Source organism: Heloderma suspectum, chromosome 5 (genome assembly GCF_057233095.1).
Source record: "Heloderma suspectum isolate Gila_16-S chromosome 5, 16-S_ref, whole genome shotgun sequence".
Taxonomy (NCBI): Eukaryota; Metazoa; Chordata; class Lepidosauria; order Squamata; family Helodermatidae; genus Heloderma; species Heloderma suspectum.
Window position 1 is genome coordinate 21,727,813 of NC_139462.1, and position 20,793 is coordinate 21,748,605.

The window sequence follows — 20,793 nt, forward strand, 5'->3', positions numbered from 1 at the left end:
GTATCTTCAGGAGATGCTGAAAACACAACGTTGACTTCTGCTTGACCTCCAAAGGCAGGGAATTCCACAGGAAGGGGGACACCACGCTGGAGGCTCTTTCCCTGGTGGACTCCAACTGGGCCATAGGTCCATGTGGAACCACCAGGAGCAAGCCCTCGATGACCTCAGTGACTGGGCAGGCTGGTAAAGACCTGCTCTTTATGTTCCTAAAGTTACATAATGTATAACATGGTTTGCTAAAAAAAATATTATTATATTTGAAAACTTTAAAAAGTTAATTCAGTTAGTACATTTGGAAGGACGGATACTGAAGCTCAAATATTTTGGCCACCTAATGCGAAGAGAAAAGTCACTGGAAAAGACCCTGATGCTGGGAAAGATTGAAGGCAAAAGGAGAAGGGGACGGCAGAGGATGAGATGGCTAGATAGCATCACCGATGCAATGAATATGAACTTGAGCACACTCCGGGAGACAGCGGAGGACAGGAAGGCCTGGCGTGCTATGGTCCATGGGGTCACGAAGAGTCGGACACGACTTAATGACTGAACAACAACAAAATTACTGACTGAACAAACTATACTTTTAAAATTTAATATACCAAACATGACTAAGTTTATGAGCAAACCAAGTTATACATAACACATTTTAGATTCCTAATTTATGTCTGACCAGAGGGAACTTCAGCAAGTAGCCCCTGAAATATCTGAATCATCCTAGAAATGAGAAGCAGGAATAACTGAAGGTAGAAGAAGACAAGTCCAGAAACACAGACTCTTTAGAACAAAGCCCAAACTGTCAAGGATGTACATTTTCTTCCATATTATGATATGGTGACTCTATTCACATGTTGGGAAACTGAGCATGACTTGGAGCATCCCAAAATGTCCATCAGTAAAAGGAGTGCGAGGATCCCGAGTGAAAAAGCATCTCAGCCCCAGTGACAAAGCGTCAGCAAACAAGCAAGTTAAGCAACTGTGTGAGGGAAAGGTAACTGAAATTACTTAATTGCAGATAAAAGTACTTATTCACACAGCACATAGTTAAGCTATGGAATTTGCTAACCCAGGATGTAGTGATGGCCACCAAAATGGATGGCTTTAAAAGGGGGGTTGGACAAATTAATGGAGGAGAAGGCTATCATAAGAAGGCTTTATGTTGATTGTTGGATATTTTTTAAAAACAATTGCTTTAAGCCATTGGCGGGGTGTAATTTCTTTATTTATTACATTTATATACCACCCAGTAGCTGAAGCTCTCTGGGCAGTTCACAAAAATTAATCTCTCAAAACCTAAAGATGCTGTATAAATTAATTAATTAATAATAAAATAAATAACATACAGCTTATTATAGTAGTTTCAGATTCATAACACATTTGTGATTTTAAAACAACAAACAAGGTAGGTCAAATCCATGTTGATCCAGGAGAACTACAGCTAAGAGATTGGGAATGGGCTGTGAAATGAATGCTCCTTCCCATAAGCCCTCCTCCCATTAGCATATTTTCCCCTGCCCTTTTGTATTCAGCCTTAACCATGGTTAAGGATTCTGTTGGTACAATCATTAACATTAACCATGGTTCTATTTTAAGAATCAAAACAAAGATTTGAAGTTGGTTCCAAATCCTGGTTAATGGTTACCCACTGTTAAGACTGCCACGGCAAGTGGGGGGTTCTCATCTGAGGAAGGAGGATACATACAATCCCATGGGTAATTCTTCAAGTCCTTCATGATGCTTACGTATGTCTGCACTGATCAACTAAAAGGTTTTGTTCATGCCAGTCAGATGAACATAGTATGTACATGCAAACTGAGCACAGGATATGCTACCACCTTTTTAGGTCTTAGGTTCAAGACTACTTTACTGGATTTTATGTTGATGGAATTATCTTCTGCTGATAATTCTGTGTTTCACAAAGGTTTTTTATAGATGCCTGAAAAACAGATCGATTTCCCAACTGAAAATATGCTGAAGGCTCAACACATCAGAAGTTAATACATTACTTACCCTTCCATGAAAAAAGAGTAGCTATTTCCTTTCCTCCCCTCAGTTCTAGATCAAGTAGAGCAGGGGCAGGCAACACACAGCCCTCTACTCAGTAGAGGCTCATTGCACTGGCCAGAAGACTTCATAATGGTATTTTTCAATGCCTAACTTTCAGTTTTACAATAAATATATAATATGAATTCTATCTCAGTTGCAAGAAAGAGATTAAATTAAGAACACTGTTAAAAGTAGATTAGTATATCCCACAAAGAAAAGCTCCCAGCTTCCATATTGTCCCCACATCTCTGTGAGGAGAAATAACCTGAACTGAATACATGTCATATTACCTCTGTCCCACTGTTCAGTCTTTCCCAAGCATGTGCATGTGTCTCTGTGTGCATGACAGAGCGTATGAACGTACATACATACGCACACACTTTTCTTTCAGCATTGTGGCTTTAAAAGAATGATAGAACTGGATATTCCAAGGAAAGACACTGGCACTTTTCAATCCTCACTGGATTTTTTAAAAGCTTCCATACGGAGTTGCTAGATCATAGCTATACACTTGATCTACAGCTGTAATACAGTGCAATCCTATACATGTTCAATGGAACTTACCGTCCATTACTCCTATATTGAGTTCAATGGGGCTTACTCTGAGGTAAGTATGGATAGGATTACAGCCTAAAAGTGTGTACAGGAATGCAGTTTATCCTTCAATTTTCTTATGGTTGAACTAAATACACCACATCTTCCTAATACTTGTAAAGCAATTCTGAATTTTGATCATTGTTATTCCTCCTCTGCACTGATTAGTTCCTGTGGCAACTTCTGTATTGATAGACACTCCGCTGTTCAATGCCTTGTATAAATGAATTGATCCTAAATACCATGTATTACCTATCCAAAGGACTACCAAGTCAATGTCACTGCTAAATTACCCATACAACAAAAGAGCTAAGGGAGATATCCAAAGTGGTCGAGCAAAAGGCAGCTCATGCAATGGCTCTTTCCCTTCCTCCAGATTGCATCCCCTAACAAGCCTCTTCAGAGGCTGGGAGAATCTACCAAACATTATTGGTTGTGTCTTATGGGGCTGCAGTGTGAGGGGGGAATCACTGAAACTGGGAGGATTGCAGCACTGTTAAGACTCAGCCCACAATGTTCACTAAGTCCTCCCAACCATCTGGAGAGCTTTTTGGAAGGGGGGGGTGGGGAATTGCCAGAAAGGGAAAGATCTGCTACATAAGTTTGCCTTCCAGTCATGTAACACTGGCTTTCATCCTAAGCTTTCAATTAACAGTTTATCATGAAAAAAATGAATGTAAAAAAAGCATGCCAGTATGAAAGCTACAGATGACTAAACATGCCATCCTTGTCCAAAAACCAGAGATAGTGATTCCTCAAAGCCAATTCTACAACCAGCAAACATAAAGCACATTTCTTGCATATGAATAATTCTGATGAAAATGTGTTATATTGTTATACTGTTGTGGACAGTAGAACAAGAAATGTAAAGCCAAAGTGCCACTTAGATAAAATGGGGGGGGGGGTCCACATACATTTTAGACATGAATGTTTTTACACTGTAATGGCCTAAAGCAGTGCACAAGGAGCAGATCAATATGTACAGAGAAATTATAAAATGCATTATTCAAGAGTACATACTTTGGCTTATGCAATCAATCTACACATTCTGAGAACTCCATCCTCCAATGCATAGACATAGAAATCTGAAATCAATTATTAGGCAAGCAATCTAGGAGTTGCACACTTAAAAGGCGATGACACCTTCAATCACTGTAAGAGGAGGAAATGTATTTGTAAAATGCATAGGTACTTTATCCCAAGCTACATAAGCAGCAGAATCACATGGCACAGCTCTTGCTTTAATATACAATTCTAACTGCTGGTGTGGTATCACAAGCTGAATGCTGATTACACACACACACCCCACTAAAACCCTTCTTCCTGACCCAGTAGCTTTCCAGAAGCAGGAAGTTTTGTTGAGTTTTGAATAATACAGGGGACATGAAAACATTTAATTCTTCATCAGAAGTTTGAAGTAGGAGACTCAGCAAGAACTACACCTTATAATTTTCCTAAGTTTGGTTCTAAGACCATGAGCAGATATTACTCTGTCCAAAAACACACACACACACACAATCCAAACAAGCACACACACAAATACCTCTACACCTTCATTTGTTTCTTTAGAATACTTATACACCACTCTTCAACAAATTTGATTTTAGGGCAATTTACAAGTTAACAATATAAAGATACAAAACACAACAAATGACATTATAAAAAAAAAACCCAGAGCATTCAGCAAATTTTTAAATGGAAGAAATACTTTTAGCCTAGGAAAATAAACACAGTTTCACCTTCTGACTGAAAGAAAAGCTAGGTTTGTTCCAGGTAAGCCTCCTTGGGAAGAAAATTCCATAGACAGGGCACCTCTTCCAAGGTCCTCTGTCTGTTTGTCAGAGTTGGTTCTTGAGACTTGGTTATTGATTTGAGGAGCAAATATTCAGGCTTGCAGCATCTGTTCCTGCTCCCCTGGCTACACATGGACGGTAATGTCCATCACATGAGATGCACAGCTATTTGGATGTGAGTGAAATGTCCTGAATAAGGGAGAAGCACGTTCAAGTATCTGTGAAACTTCACAATTTAGACAGACGTTACTTTCTACGCCCAGGGCCCATTCTTGATCTCAACTTTGGGGGGGAGTCATATGTGAACTGGCCCAGTGCTGACATGAATAGGTTAGACCTTGTAACCTGAGGAGTCAACAGCAACAAAATATAAGAAAGGAAACACATTGCCAATATATCCCTTCTTTACCATTCAATTTTGTGATTTCATTAGACAGGTTCTATTTCTAATCTTCATTATCAATAGCACAACTAAAATATTGTCCTTATACTTCAGATACAGGCTTCCCCAGAGATATTTTCTAGTATTCATCAGTGAAGAAAAGTATTATGTTTTTAAAATTCCACTATGGACTTCCATGAGGTATGTGCTACAAGTAAAGGGATGGCAAACACTGATAATTGATTCATACCGATCTACCAAAGTTTTTTATTCTGCTGTCAAACTGAAAACCCTTTATTGTTCCCATTGTGATAACCTGAGGTCACATATAATGGATCATCCTGTCACTGAAATGTATAAGCATGAAGAGCTGCCCAACTTTTTATTTGCAAATGACATTGTAACCCATCTTTTCATAAACCAGGAATGCTCTTAGTTCTCACCTCTGCCCACAGAAGTTAACACAATAGTCCAAGAGTCTAAAATGAATCATGTACTATATAACTTCCAAACTAATGAGAAATGGAGAATTAGTTCCAAATAATTTAATACTGCACCATTTTGAACTCTCTAACCCAGGGGTGGGAAATGTGTGGCCCTCCAGTTGTTTTTGTCTGCAGCTCCCATCAGTCCTGGTCAGCATAGCCATTCAGGGCTGATGGGATTTGCAGTCCAACAATATTTGGTGGGCCACATGTTCCCCATCCATGACTCTAACCTGTACATTTTAAAAGTAACTTGCTTGGACTTGACAAACATGTTCACAATATAAAATTCATATTTTTCCAAACCAGGTTTCACTGGAAAAAAGAATCATGTATACTTCACGTTTTCCCTACATTTCCCTCCATAAAATGTAAGCAACAAAAATTCCCATCTTATGTCTAAAGCAGTGATGGGGAGCATCTTTCAGCCCAAGGGCCAAATTCAATTTTGGAGAAGCTTGGGGGGCGGGGGGATTCCAGTGGTGAGAAGGACCAAATGCAAAAGGGGCAGGCAAAAATACAAAAATACCAGCATATTATAGCTTAAACCTCTTCCTGCCAGTAACTAAGCCTTAGAAGAGGCATTTCAAGCTTTTAGAATGGGAAAAAAACCTGCACAGATGCTGAGAAACCACCCAAGGATTGGTGATCAGGAGGAAAGGGGGCATGACCATCTGGGGAACCCAGGAGGGCCAGATTTCCCAGTTTTCTCCAGGCATTGAGGGTCCCCAGGCCTAATCTCAAGAAACCAGTATTTGCCAACCAACCTTAATGCTACCATATAGCAGGGTTGATAAAAATCAATGTGTTTTTTTTTTTAAATTAAAAAAAAGAATACTTTTGGTTTCACTTTCTATTCCCCTCCCCTATCCCTTGCATTTATATCCAGTGTCCTCCTCTTTGTTAATATCTACTCCATCTCTCCAAATTCTCTGTTCATTGACCTGACTCCTAAGGAAACTTCTGCTGCATGTATCCTCCACTGAGTACCTACCTTCCAATGAAACCTACATCTCTGAATATACAGTACTGTGCAAAAGTCTTAGGCCACTAATTTTAAATCTAAAATTAGATTTAGCAATGGTGTAATGACCATATATAATTATTTCTCAGTCTCTTCATTACAATACAACCAGAAAATACAGGAAATTTGTATGCAGTATTCAACAACAGGAAAAAAATAAGAAAAAACAGCTTCCATAGGCTAAAGTGGCAAGTATTTAGTGTGACCTCCCCTTACACTACAGTAACAGCAGGCACCTAGCTCCCCTAAAAGGACTGGAAGGCCAAGAAAACTTTCAAAGTCTGATGAAAAGTTCCTCATAGTTTCTTCTTTGAGAGACCAGAGGAAGTCTAGCAGGGACCTGGCTCAGCATTTGGCAGCCGCATCGGGATGCCAAGTTGACCCTTCTACAGTCCGAAGAAGCTTGATCAGGAATGGTCTTCATGGAAGGGTAGCAGCCAAGAAACCACTTTTGCAGAAGGGGAACAGGGTGAAAAGACTAAGTTATGCTAAAGCTCAAAAAGAGTGGAATGAGGATCAGTGGAAAAGAGTATTATGGAGTTATGAATCCAAGTTTGAAATTTTGGGGTCCAGTTGTCGACAATATGTGAGAAGAAGAGTTGGAGAGAGATGAGTGCTTGCAGCCTTCAGTGAAACATGGTGGAAGGTCTGTCCTGGTTTGGGGCTGCATTTCTGCCAGTGCTGTTGGCGATCTTGTCTGTATTGATGGGATCATGAACGCTGAAAAGTACAGGCAGGTTTTAATTCATCATGCCATTCCTTCTGGAAAGCGCCTGGTTGGGAATGGTTTCAGTTTTCGGCATGATAATGATCCCAAGCGCACTGCTAATGCAGTGAAATCATATTTAGCTAGGAAAACAGCTGATAAAACACTGACAGTCATGGACTGGCCTCCACAGAGTCCAGACCTAAATATTATAGAGGCAGTATGGGATCACCTGGACAGAGAAAGAAATAAAAGACAACCTACATCTACAGAAGAACTCTGGGAAATGCTGAAAGAAGCCTTGTATAATATACCAGAAGATTACTCCAGAAAACTTCAGGACAGTCTCCTCAAAAGACTTTAAGATGTGCTTAGAGCCAAGGGAGGTCACACTAAATACTGACTTTTGCCTGTACATATTTCCTGTATTTTCTGTTTGTATCTTAATACAGAGACCAAAAAATAATTATGGATGGTCATTCAAACTTTGCTAAAACAACAAAGCTGGTGGTGGCCTAAGACTTTTGCACAGTACTGTATATTAAGGTTATAGCAAACAATAATGTACTTCTACTAAAAATGATGATTAAATAGAATCCTCCTCACTAGTGATTTAAACTGTGATTTAAATAATTCAAATTGAGTGCTTCAGAGAAGTGATTTAAATCATGATTCAAATCAACCCTGCCATATAGCAACAAAATATTTAAAATATTAAAACAATGTTAGGGTGCAATGTTCTTTTTGCCTATGTAAATGCAAATCCAAAGCAGAGTATGATAAAAAGATATCAAAGAGTCAGAATGTAAATTGTAATATTTTTCTTTCTAAACTAGTTTATTCCTAAAGTTCTTAGTCATGCCTACATTCTTGATGATGTGTATTATATGAAAGATGATGTGTGGTAGTATGAGATGCTTGAGCAGCTGGCTAAACTAGAGAATTCTCATGTCCCTCACATTCTTATGATCCCTTTAGAAAATCAGCCAGTCTTCCTTAGGATTGCCAGCTATATATGGCACTTACAGCTGTGCCCTTAACAGCTTGATCTACAACAATTAGCAAATGAAGGTTTTCAGGGCATGAATATAAGCATTACTGCCTACTAATCGCTGCTGATCCAGCCACTGTTAATGGCACAGCTGTGGGAGCTAGCTGAAAAGTTGGCAACAGCCGTCCTTGTCTTTTCCTATCTATATTGTTCATCCCCTGAGAAAACAGCTTATAAAAGCCATTAATCTTCTAGCTATCCACTTGTTTGCCTAAGTGAAAAGGACTATATATACACAAATACAGAATATTCATTTATCTTACATCCTTTGCAGCTTCCTTTTTAATGTATCCAAAAATAGAATCTGTGTTTAATCACCAGTCACCTTTCCCACTCATTTTTTTTTCTACATATGCTTTCTTCCTTCATTCTAAGGAGCATTAGAAATCAGGCACTACTGCAATTTTTGGAAATATTTGCTCAAATTCAGATTTCAAAACAGTTTTCATCTTACTACCAACTTCACCTACATATTGGACAGGTAAAGACAAAAAGTAATCCTTCTAAATCACTATCAATATATCTATTCTGCACTCCAGTACAGATTACCCATTGAGAAGTAACATATATACCGCCATATAAGGATCAAAAAGTACACAACAAATAATTATTTCAGAATGAAATGCCACAAATATTTATACAGCAAGAAGCCATTCATAAATAAACTAAGGGTAGAGATATGTTACTCTCCAAGAAGAATTATTTCAAATGATCCACTGCAATCCCTCTTATATACCATATATCCCTGAAATACAGCTAGCTACTCTTGAGAATCTATGTATCCTCTAGTCTTGGCCCTCACTACCAGGACACATTTTTGTTGTTGTTTGATCATATCAGTTAGATTCTTCTCTCTAAAATGTTCAGTTAGAAATAACTGAAAGATAACTTCTAAGAGAAACAGCAACAAAAATAACCTGTTCTCTAACATACATTCTTTATGATATGTATAACTGTACTCACTTGGATATTATTTTAAGCAGCACACAAATATGTTTAAGTGCTGATTTTCTTAAATACTAAATTAGGTCACATGCGACTTTCACCACATTCTTGGAATTTCAGTAGTGAAGTAATGATTACTTAACACTAAACTGCTGTATTCCCTCCTCCCCAGGTTCCTTACAAAATGAAACAAAGTTAATGTTTTAAACTAGTGAGGAACTGAATCAGGTGGCACATTAGCAACTAACTTATTTTTTAAACGATGTGTTAATCTGCTTAAGCCTACTTCACATGCATGAAGAAGACTTATTGCGAAGATGGTTGTCTAGTAATCACTGGCTCTTTTGCCCCCTCTTTCTTTTCAATTGGCCCCTCATTCTATAGGGGCTGTTCAATAGCGAACACTCTGATTGGAATAGCAAGAGTATGACTGGATTAATGCCCAGGTGTAACTAAGAGTGGCCATGTTTGCATGTAACATCAACCCATCAGTTTAAAACCAATGGATTGTTGTGCACAAGCAGGTGCACTGCCTGCAGTATATCTGCTTCTTCCCCTTTTATCCCACAACCCCCAATCAGCTCTTTTGTGGAATGTGGAGTATGACATGAGAGCCTGAACCACTGGGTTGTTCATGGCTAAACAACCCAGAGGTTAACCCAATCACAAATCGATGGGTTGTCGATATGTGTGAACCAGGTCAGTGTGTGCTCTTTCAAGTCCTTGTTTTGGTCTCTTCCCTCATTACCTTGGTTTATATCTGAGTTTAGGAAACTATGATCCGGTTTGTGTAACATAGGTCATCACCCATGGTGGGTTGTTGTGACGTCTGAACCCAGTGGAGGTTTCTGCAGGTTGGCTTATTTTTCACGAACAAGTCACCCTTAAAACCCATGCCTTGTTGTTGGGTTGTTCAAGGTGGCTTGTGATGTCTGAACCCGCCAGAGCAACTTCATCATGGGTTGCTGGGAATAGCTAGAGAGCTGCTCAGCAAGACCAGCGAAAACCCCTGCTACTCCTTGCAATCTCACTAGTGCCAATGCCTTCCTCCCTCATCCCTTGTCAGTGTTCTCCACCCCATGCTCCTAAAAATCAAGAAGAAAGGACATTGGTGAGTGTCCCAAATGCATTCACAACCTTTTTTTTCAGTCTTGTGCAAGTGCACAGATGCAAATGTCCACCGCTATGAAATCTGTGCAATTCTCCCCTCAGCTTTACCACTCCACCATGAAATCTACGTGTTTTTAGCGATCTGTCTCACTGCTCTGCCATGCAATTTGTGTAATTTTCCCTTCAGCTTTACTGCTCCACTATGAAATTTGTGTATGGGTGGGAGAGAAACAAACCAGAAACAAGGAAAGCAAGCTGCACTTTGTTTGCTTGTCTGCAAGACAATTTATGGCTAAAGCAACAAATCATGGTTAACATAAAGCATGGATGAGCGTTATATGGGAACGCAGTCACTGACTGGCAGTGGCTCTCCAGGGTTTCAGGGAGGCTTTTTTCCTGCCCAACCAGGAGATGCCCAAGATTGAACCTTGGACCTTCTGTATACAAAGCATGTGCTCTACCACGTATAGTATGTCTACAGAGCTACAGGCCCTCACTCTACTTCCTCTCAAGCTCAGTCCCAGAAAGATTGTACATCTGAACACAATGCAGTAAATGCACTTCGAAATGGTCCCAGTACACAAGCTGTGTACAATTGTACATACCCCAATTCCCTTCATTTTAACTGAAATACCCTTTTTCTAAAAATTAGTGGGTTACAATAAAGAACACTGGGGTTCTACGTTTATTTAAACAAATCAGTTACACAGCTATTTAAAAATATGTTTCAGAACAGAGAATATGATCAGAGGCCACCAAACTATTATAGGAACTAACATGAGAAGATATGCACAATATTGTTCCCGCACATGCCTTCTTATACACAATAAACTGAGATCTGCTTAAAGATTTCAAAATGTGGATTTTGAAATATCCGCAACACCACCAGATTCAGAGGCAGCAAAACTGTCATTATGACACAGGGCATTATCAGAGCACAGTTCCCTAAAATTTCCAGACTCTATTAAGGACAAGACTGAGAGTTTGAGCTCCTGTGGTAAAAGTATAGTTAGGGTAACCAAGAACAGAGATATTTCATAAAGGTTGCTGTTTTAATTTCTATTTGAATTCTGTATTACACCAATTGTTTTTATTCTCTCTTTTTTTAATTACATTGTAAATTGGCCTGGAATAAACATTATGAAGGGCAGTACGTAAATACCTTAAGGATGCAATCCTATGGCCGCTAGTCCGCGGCTAGAAGGCCATAGGATATCTGGTTCCCAGAGAACTGACCTTCCCCCCCTTCCACGCTGCCTTGCAGGGGAGGGGAGCACAGAGCGGACAAAATGGGGTGTTCCCGGGGGGTGTTCCGGGGCAGGGAGGGCAGAAATGCCTGTATGACACATCCAGTGTGTCATACAGCAGCCTCCTCCTCCTCCCCCACTCAGCCCTCCCATGGCTAGCTGTGCTTCTCCTGCCCTGCACTGGATAGGCGGCCGCCTATCTGCATAGGATTGCTCCCTAAATCAGTGTTCCCCAACCTGGTGCCCTCCAGACGGTTTGGACAACAACTTCCTGAATTCCTGACCATTAGCCATGCTGGGGCTGATGGCAGTTGAAGTCCAAAACATCTGGAGAGCACCAGGTTGGTGAAGGCTGCCTTAAATAAACCACCAAATCCTTGATGTGGCCTTTTGTAGTAAATTATTTGCTTGGAAATCACAATGTTACAATTATTAATTAAAGAGAAAAAAACATGGGAGAGGGAGAAGGCAGATGCTAAATTATCAGAATGAAGAAAAATATTAACAGCCTCATGGCAAACCACTCATCTTCCTATCTCAATAGATGTAATTTATATTAATGTATACCTTTACATTTACACAGAAATTAAGGCATTTTTTCACACACCAAACAGCAGTGGAATTTCTAGTAGTAGTTTTGAGAACAGAAAGTCAAAGGCAATGGTCTTCAAGAGAGTAAGAGGGAATTCTGCTGAAAACAAGTTTACAACTTTGTTGCATACTGAAGTCTACAAGAACTAAGCACTCTGGACCTGCAGCCCTAAACAAACTCCCATTTAATCCTATGAAACCTACTTTGCATAAGCATACTTACGACTGCAGTTGTGCAGCAATAACCTAAGCATGGTTCCTAAGATGTAAGTTCTACTGAACTCAACAGAACTTCTTTTCTAAGTAGACGTGTTTAGGATTGAGCTATAAAGCTGCAACCCTAAGTGCTGTCATTTGGAAGTAGATTATTTTCAAGGATTGATTTGTAAGTAACACAAGTATAGCAAGACATAACTAGTGCAAAATAGCAGCCTTATATACCACATAACTTACACACACAGAAAGAAATTCATTGTTACGTGTAAAAACTAACATCTGCATTGTTAACAGACTGCTGGCACCACAGTATTATAAGTAGGTGCCAGGCCATAGCTCAATGGTAGAACAATGCTTTGCATGCAGAAGGTTCCTGCTTCAAATTCTGGCATCCCCAAGACTGCAGATTAGAAGTTTCCAAGGGCTGGGAAAGATCTACTTTAGAAAGCTTCTGAGAGCTGGAGTAGATAGCAGTGGACTAGATGAATCAATGGTCTGATTCAGCATAACCCAGATCCACAAGGTTATATGAATTTGATTGTTATTTCAACCTCAACTTTGCTGTTTCAAAGGTGATTTGATGTTTTCATTCCAAGTCATTACTATTTTTTCCAAATAACCAGAAAAAGGATCAAAATATTCAACACAGAAGGGAAGCATTAGTCTGTTTACTTCTATTTCAATGTGGAGAGATGAAATTACACAATGATTCTGAAGACACTTCAGATGGCATTCATCTTCTTGACAGTGTACAAACTCCCTCTATTTAACATCAGGAGGGGCTGTTGGTGAACATAGACACTGGGATAGTTCCGCTGACCTCAGTAGCATGCACCCATATCTATTTTGCTCATATGTACTCTTGGAAGAACACCACAGCAGACTGCTGCTTCTCATCACATGTTCATGAAGAAATAGAGATTTGCATTCATGTGACTAAAAACACGGGGCACAATTGCTTCTTCCAGTACAGAAGCGTTGAACAGTATTAGTTAATCACCACATATGGAACAGCCCTAAACCTAAATAGGAAGCTGCTACAGCTACTGCAAACAGGGGTCTATGTCACAAGTGTTCAGTGACAGTGATTTCAAAACTTCCCTGTGTTTCCCTCCCTAAATATACTTCATGCATAATTCCTCGTATTTAATCAAACATTTTCTTCTTCAACACAATCAGGTATATTCAGCAATTTTTATGCGGAAAATAGTGTTTTCCCATGCATTGGCCTCAGGTATATTATCGACATATCTGTAATAGGATATATTTATTTATTACATTTATATCCTGTCTTTTTTCCTCTTGCAAGGAACCCAAGGCAGCTTACATGATCCTTCTCCTCTCCATTTTATCCTTACAACAACCCTGTGAAATAGGTTAGGCTGAGAGTCAGTAACTGGCCCAAAATCACCCAGTGAGCTTCAGGATTGATGACTATTATAACTTAGACTTGGTTAGTTGGCTGTCCAAGGCAGAGATCTAAGCCAAATTTCTCAGTGCTGGAACAGTAGTGCATAATTGCATTATTGTTAAATTCCTGTTATTGTCATAACTGGTATTTGAAGGTGTTTCAGGGAGAAAGAGAGAGAAAAAAGAGGTCCTGAAGTCATCTCTGAACAAGGTGAGCTCTGATCCTGGAGATAATTTTGGATTTCATACACATTAGAGCTAAATTCATAGTACCTATCAAATTATATATTGCCCTCACAAGCAATATTTATGCTATATTTCCAATGAATTTACTAGTTGAAATATTACTAAAATCCTTAAATTAAAAGCACCTGAGAAATACGCACGGAGAGTGCCCTTTTTAATAATGACTGTAACTGCCACAATTGAGAAAACCAATATCCAAAGACTTTACAATGGGTTGCACTGTGTAAGCCAGCAGTAGGTAACCTGATTCCCTCCAGATGTTTTGGACTAACTCCCATAATCCCTGACCATTGGCCATGCTATCTGGGGACTATGAGTTGTAGGCCAAACAGTCTGGAGGGCACCAGGCTGCCTACCCCTAGCGTAAGCTTCAAGACCCACTATGGGAGACCATTCAACAATAGCACATTACTCTTATTTCTAAAACATGAGTCTGAAAGCCTGCAAAACTCATGTGCCCAATTTTGGAAAGTGCTGACTAGCTTATCCCAGTCTCCAGTTCTAAGTGTCTAGCATAGCAGATGCATTTATTATCTCTACATGAGCAACTGAAGTTCTGGAACAATTATTTGTAAAAGTGAACTCTACTGCATTCATCTCAGAGACATGGAGGGAATTAAAATCATGTATGACTGTTTTCTTTCTTTCACCCTTCAGAAAAATAATAGTATTAGAGGGGGAGGGAGTCTGTCAGTCTATATCGTGTGTGTGTGTGTGTGTGTGTGTGTATGGAAACAAGCAACGCAGGTTTTTATACAGAATCCTGCACTCAGGTCACTGCAGTCTATAGGACAATGAAACATTTCAACTAGCTTATAAAACACATCCTGCGAGTTTGTTTTGCAGTGGATGTAAATATAGTAAGTACATGCACTTACTATATTTACATCAATAGTCACAAAGGCTATAAGGCAATACATGGATCTTCTAACACACTAAAAAATAATCCCTAAAACCAGTGCACGGATCTCTGATAACAATAACTGTTAGAAGATTGGCAGCTTACATTTAGGAAGATCCTCTAGTAGAACTAACACGGCTATGTTATTCCACCTACCATAACTCAATCTTTTTAAAAGCCACAGTGATTAGTCACTCCTTCCTTGCCCCTCAGCCACAAACATATTCCTTCACCCTCCTGCACAAATTTTAACAACCTTACAGACAAATGTATTATTTCTTCATCTCCTATAGACACATCATGTAACACATTTTATAAAAACCAAAACAAACCACCCCTAATCCACAGGGATTGGATGCCTTTTGTTATTTTCCTTTATCCTACTGCAGGGCACGGTGGGGAAGGCTGGGATTGATTCTTTTAAAAAGGCTGTCTTCCTGCCTCTCTTTTTCTCTTCCCCCTGCCTGCTCACCTCCTTCCCAGTATCTAAGAGGAGCAAAAAACCAAACCAAACCAAACCCGGTCATCCTCAGTTTAACAAAAGCTGAAGGCAGCATGCAGTAGCACAGGGTTAAAAAAGCAATCACTGCAGGGCCAGGAAGAGCAGGAGAGACTGTCATGGGCCCTTCCGTCCCTCTTCCAGCAAGCAGAGACAGCTTCCATAGACTGGGGAATTTGTAACCTGCCCCCCTTAGATTAAAGCAGACGCAAGCTCTGATTTCTTTCTTCCTCTCTCTCTCTTTTAAAAAACCATTTATTGGAGACAAGGCCAGTAATCCCGCGCAGATTTTTTTTAAAACAACAACAGTGGAATGAAACAAGCCACTGGGAAGAAGGATAAAAAAATAATCAGGAAGTCTGGCTCCCAGGCTCTTTTATGCACGTTTCAGAGATACTTCTCTCTACACTCTTTTTGTTTTCTTCTTCTCCTCCTCCTCCTCCTCCTCCTGCTTACATTGCAGCCTATAATCTATAAGCAATGCGGGTATCTGCCCCCGTACTTCAAAACGAAGCACAGGAAAAGGGGAATAGATGTAGCCAAGCCGGGAGGAAGGGATATGGGGGGGGGGGGAGGAAAAGCAGGAAACGGCTCCTGCTGCAGCATCTCTGGGAAGGAGACGGAGGAGAGTTCGGAGCCGCCGCCGCGGCCTAGGGAGGGCCGGGAGGGAGACGGGGTGCCACCGCCGCCTCTGCCCCGGGCAGATGTCCGCGGGGTCCCCAAGGGTGACAGGAAGCGGGGGAAGGGCGGGAGGCTCGCCCCGGAGTTCATGAACAGCCTGTCTCGCCACAAAGCGGCCGCCCGAGGCGAAGGGGGCGAGACCCCGCTCCGTTTACTCACCGAAGGGTGGTCGCTCCGCGGCTCCCCTCCACCCGAGGGCAGCGGGAGATGCGTCCAGTGTCCGCCCCGCCTGGGAGGGCTCACATACGTATATTTTTGAATTTTAAAAAGACGGGTTTTCCCCCCCCCCATATAAATAAATGAAGGAAAAACAGGTAGCGGCGGCGATAACGTGAGGAGAGCGGCGGCTCTGAGGAAGAGCCCGGCCGGGCTGGGAGGGGCGGCTGCCCGCCTCCCTCGCGCTCTTTCCCTACGGCGAGGCTGCAGCCCAGGCAGGGGGGATCGCGGGCGGCGGCGGCGGCGCCGCCCGCCGTCGGGCTCCCGTCAGCTGGCAGGTCCCAGCGTCGCTGCTTCGCTATCAGTCAAGGCCCAGCCTGGCCGAGCGGACAATCCCGGGAGGCGAGGGGGCGGCGCTTTCGCTGCTGCTGCCCCAGCTCCAGCTGCTCCTGCCGCCATCGCCGCTGCTCCCGCCGCAGCTGCTGGTGGCCATTTTAATTCGCCTGCTCCGTCCTCCTCCCTCCTGTGGGTGCCGCCGCGGCTCTCTCTTCCCAAGTGCGCGCTCCCTCCCTCCCTCCTCTGCGCCTCCCTTCCTTCGCGGGTGACCAGAACCGGGTCCCTTCGGCCCGCCTCTCCGGTTTCCTCACAGGGCCACCCGTGGCTGGCTGGCTGGCTGGCTGGCTGGCCTGCCTGCCTGGCTCCCTCAACAGCTGCTGGCTTGACATGCCCTTCTCGGGGTTCCCATTCCTGCCCCCCTACACCTACACACACACACACACACACACACACACACAAATAGCACCGCCAATTTAGGGGGATTTCCCCCGCTATCGCCAGCTCTTGGGAAGAGAAATGGGCCGCTGGTGAATGGGTCTGGTTCCTTCTCAAGTCTCTATCTCTCTCTCTTTTCTTTTTTAACTATAAAAGTACAGAATGCTCTAGTGCTATACCATGTTTATTCCCCCACTCCCACTTTTATCCTCCCAAACTGCTGTGTGACCCGGAGAAGTTTCAGCTTGGCCGATGTCGTATTGTAGTATTGAGAGACAGACCTACCAAACTGTAGATACGTTTCTCTCTCTCTCTCTCTCTCTCTCTCTCTCTGTATGAATTTTCATTTCCAGTGGGACCCAAAAGGGTCACTTTTGAACATTCTGATAAAACATAAGAATAAAAATACACATGCACGCACCCAAAAAAAATAGCAAATCATCATGACCAGCAGCATAATGTTGTACATACATATGTGGCCAGAAAGATGGCCTATAGCCTTAGGTTAGCAATTTCCAACAGACAAAAAGAAGTACTTCTTCTTGTAGTGCATCGTTCAAACTATGGAATTCACTTCTACAAGATGTGATGGCCACAACCTTTAAAAGGAGATGAGACAAAGTCATGTAGGATAAAGCTGTCTATGGCTGGTAGTCATTTCATTTTAATTTATTATATCTCTATTCTCTGGGGCATGCCAATGGCCACTCGGTCGAGACCCTGGTGGGTGGCTGGAATGCCGCAATCACTGGGGCATTAGATCGGGTGGCTCCGAAACGCCCTCTCCCCGTGAACAGGGCTCGGACTGCACCATGGTTCAATCCGCGGTTACGAGCTCTGAAACAGGAGGTGAGACGGCTAGAGCGCCGGTGGCGGAAGTCTCGCTCCAAAGACGATCAGACACGGGCTAGAGCTGTATCTTCAGCCTATCACGTGGCGGTGAAGGCAGCAAAAAAGGAATATTATGCTGCCTCCATCGCGTCTGCCGAGTGCTGTCCCAGGAGGCTGTTCCAAGTGGTCCAGAGCCTGGTCGGTCCTGTGGCTCCAGAACCACTGGAGCATTCTAAGGCCTCCTGTGAGGCTTTGGCAAGGCACTTTGCAGATAAAATTGATCAGATTAGGTGTGTTACTCTGCACGCTGTGGATACAGTTAGTGAGCAAGAGGCGGCCTGTGGCAAACCGGTTTTGTGGGATCGGTTCCAGCTTCTTCCTCCTGATGAAGTGGACAAGGTGCTTTCATCTGTAAGGCCGACCACCTGCTTATTTGATCCTTGCCCATCTTGGCTCATTATGAGCTGCAGAGCTTCACTGGGTGAAGGGATCAAGGCGGTGGTGAACGCCTCCCTTGAGGAGGGAGTGATGCCATCAGCCCTCAAGGAGGCAGTGATAAGACCGCTCTTAAAGAAGCCCTCCTTGGATCCTCAAGTTCTGAACAACTTTCGCCCAGTCTCAAATCTGCCATTTTGGGGCAAGGTGATTGAGCGGGTGGTGGCGGTGCAGTTGAAGGCACACTTGGAAGAAACTGATTATCTAGACCCATTTCAATCGGGTTTCAGGCCTGGGCATGGGACAGAAACGGCCTTGGTCACCTTGGTGGATGATAGGAGGGCTCTGGATAGGGGTGAATGCTCCTTCCTTGTTCTCCTCGACCTCTCAGCGGCTTTTGATACCGTTGACCACGGTATCCTCCTGGACCGCCTGGAGGGGTTGGGCATTGGAGACACTGTATTGCGGTGGTTCCGGTCCTTCCTCTCCGGCAGGTACCAGAAGGTAGCACTGGGAGAGGAGGTTTCGGACCCATGGCCACTTACTTGTGGGGTGCCACAGGGTTCCATCCTCTCCCCGATGCTATTTAACATCTATGTGAAGCCGCTGGGGGCTATCATCAGGAGGTTTGGGGTGCAGTGTCATCAATATGCGGATGACACGCAGCTCTACCTCTCATTCAAATCTTCACCAAGGTTGGCCGTAGAATCCCTGTCCAAATGTCTGGAGACGGTGAGTGGCTGGATGGGGAGGAATAAGCTGAAGCTGAACCCTGACAAGACCGAGGTACTTTTGGTGGGAGACAAGAGGAGGCTGGGGGATGTTGACCTGGTGTTGAATGGGGTACGGCTACCCTTGAAAGACCAGGTCCGCAGCCTGGGGGTCATTTTGGACTCCCAGCTGTCCATGGAGGCTCAGGTGTCAGCTGTGAGCCAGACAGCGCTGTATCAACTCCATCTGATACGGCGGCTGCGCCCCTTCCTTCCCGACCATCTGCTCCCATCGGGAGTACATGCCCTGGTCTCCTCTCGTTTAGACTACTGTAATGCGCTCTACGTGGGGTTACCCTTGAAGACGGTTCGGAAGCTGCAGCTGGTACAGAACGCGGCGGCTCGCCTGATTAAAGGCAGCTGCCGGCGAGATCACATCACTCCAGTGCTGAAGGAGTTGCACTGGTTACCAGTTGTTTTCCGGGCCAAATTCAAGGTGTTGGTTTTGACCTTTAAAACCCTATATGGTTCCAGCCCAGCCTATCTTAAGGAGCGCCTCCAGCAACACCAGACAGGCCGTTTAACAAGATCAGCCTCGGATGGCCTTCTCTCTGTCCCATCAGCCAGGACAGCTAGACTGGTGGGGACGAGGGAGAGGGCCTTTTCTGTGGTGGCCCCCACTCTGTGGAACTCCCTCCCTAGGGAACTCCGTCATGCCCCCTCTTTAATGAGCTTCCGTCGTGCATTAAAAACGTGGTTGTTCAGGCAGGCATTTGGGGTGGGTTAGGGTATTTAAAAAAAAAATTATGGTAGAATTTTATTGTTTTAAATTGTTTTATGGTATGTTGTACATCGCCCAGAGTGGCTGGGTGACCAGCCAGATGGGCGATTAATAAATTTAATAATAAATAAATAAAATAAATATACCGCCCCATAGCCGAAGCTCATGATGGCAAAATATTAGGACTGTGCATGGACCCCACGATCCAACTCAGAGGCCACTTCAGGGCTTCCGAGGCAGGCCTGATTCAGCTCAGGTTGATTCAGGGGGCTCCAACTCCGCTTCAACTCAGAGCTTGGGCTTTGGGCCGAAGTGGTGCACAGCCCTACAAAATATTACTTCCTGTATTAGAAGTAGTATGTCTCTGAATATGTATTTATTTATTACATTACTGTGTAATAAACTACTCAAGCACCTTGCCCAGGAAGGGGATATTGGCAATTGGCCTATTGTTGTTGACATCTTCTAGGCCTAGGTCACATTTCTTCAGGAATGGTCTAATTACTGCCTCCTTTAACGAGGCCAGAACCATGCCCTCTCTCAAGGAGGAATTTATAACCATTATAACCTGGACCCAGCCAAACATCCCCTTCCTATTAGATGTAATAAGCCATAAAGGGCAAGAATCAAGCACACAGGTGGTCAACCAGAGTTAAACCAGCACATTGTCTACATCCTTGGGCCTCAACAACTGAAAGTCATCCAATAAAACTAGACCAGTTAGTCTACCAATGGGGCTGAATTAACAATGTTGTCCAAATCGCCATGAATGCAAGTAACTTGATATTCAAAATGTTCCCCACACTTATCACAGCATGCTACCAAGGGTTCCACCATCTTTCTCCCTGGCCCAGGTTGCAACAAGCTGAGAACCAATTGGAAGAGCTCTACTGGATGACACTGAGAAGATTTAATGCTAGTGGAAAAGAGCTTCCTCTTTCCCACCATCACCACCATCGAGTAGGCTCAATAATGAGCTCTGTGTTCAGTTGGACTCAGCACAAGTCTTCCTCCACCTGCATTCCAGCCATCTTCCCTCTTGCTTCATTGTCCTCACCTCAGAGGAGCTGCCTGGGGTCTGCTGAGAGGGAAAGGGCTCCTGGGTGCAATCCTGTCAACAGCCAGACTGATCTCTGGTAACCAGAGTAACCAGGGCTTCAACAGCAGCACCAGCCATAACAGCAG

The 20,793-nt window shown here is 43.1% G+C and overlaps 1 protein-coding gene across 4 annotated transcripts in view; it reads right to left on the bottom strand.

The window, feature by feature from the left end:
- Positions 1-20,793, bottom strand: part of WDFY3 (WD repeat and FYVE domain containing 3) — a 213,466-nt gene that overhangs the window by 168,519 nt on the left and 24,154 nt on the right. Inside the window, exon 1 of one of the 4 annotated variants that reach the window (XM_084855548.1) lies at positions 16,084-16,646. The exons of the other annotated variants lie outside the window; for them this stretch is intronic. The gene's annotated coding sequence lies outside the window, so the exon portion shown is untranslated. Of the gene's footprint in view, positions 1-16,083; positions 16,647-20,793 lie in introns of those variants that run through there. 4 annotated transcript variants of the gene reach the window in all.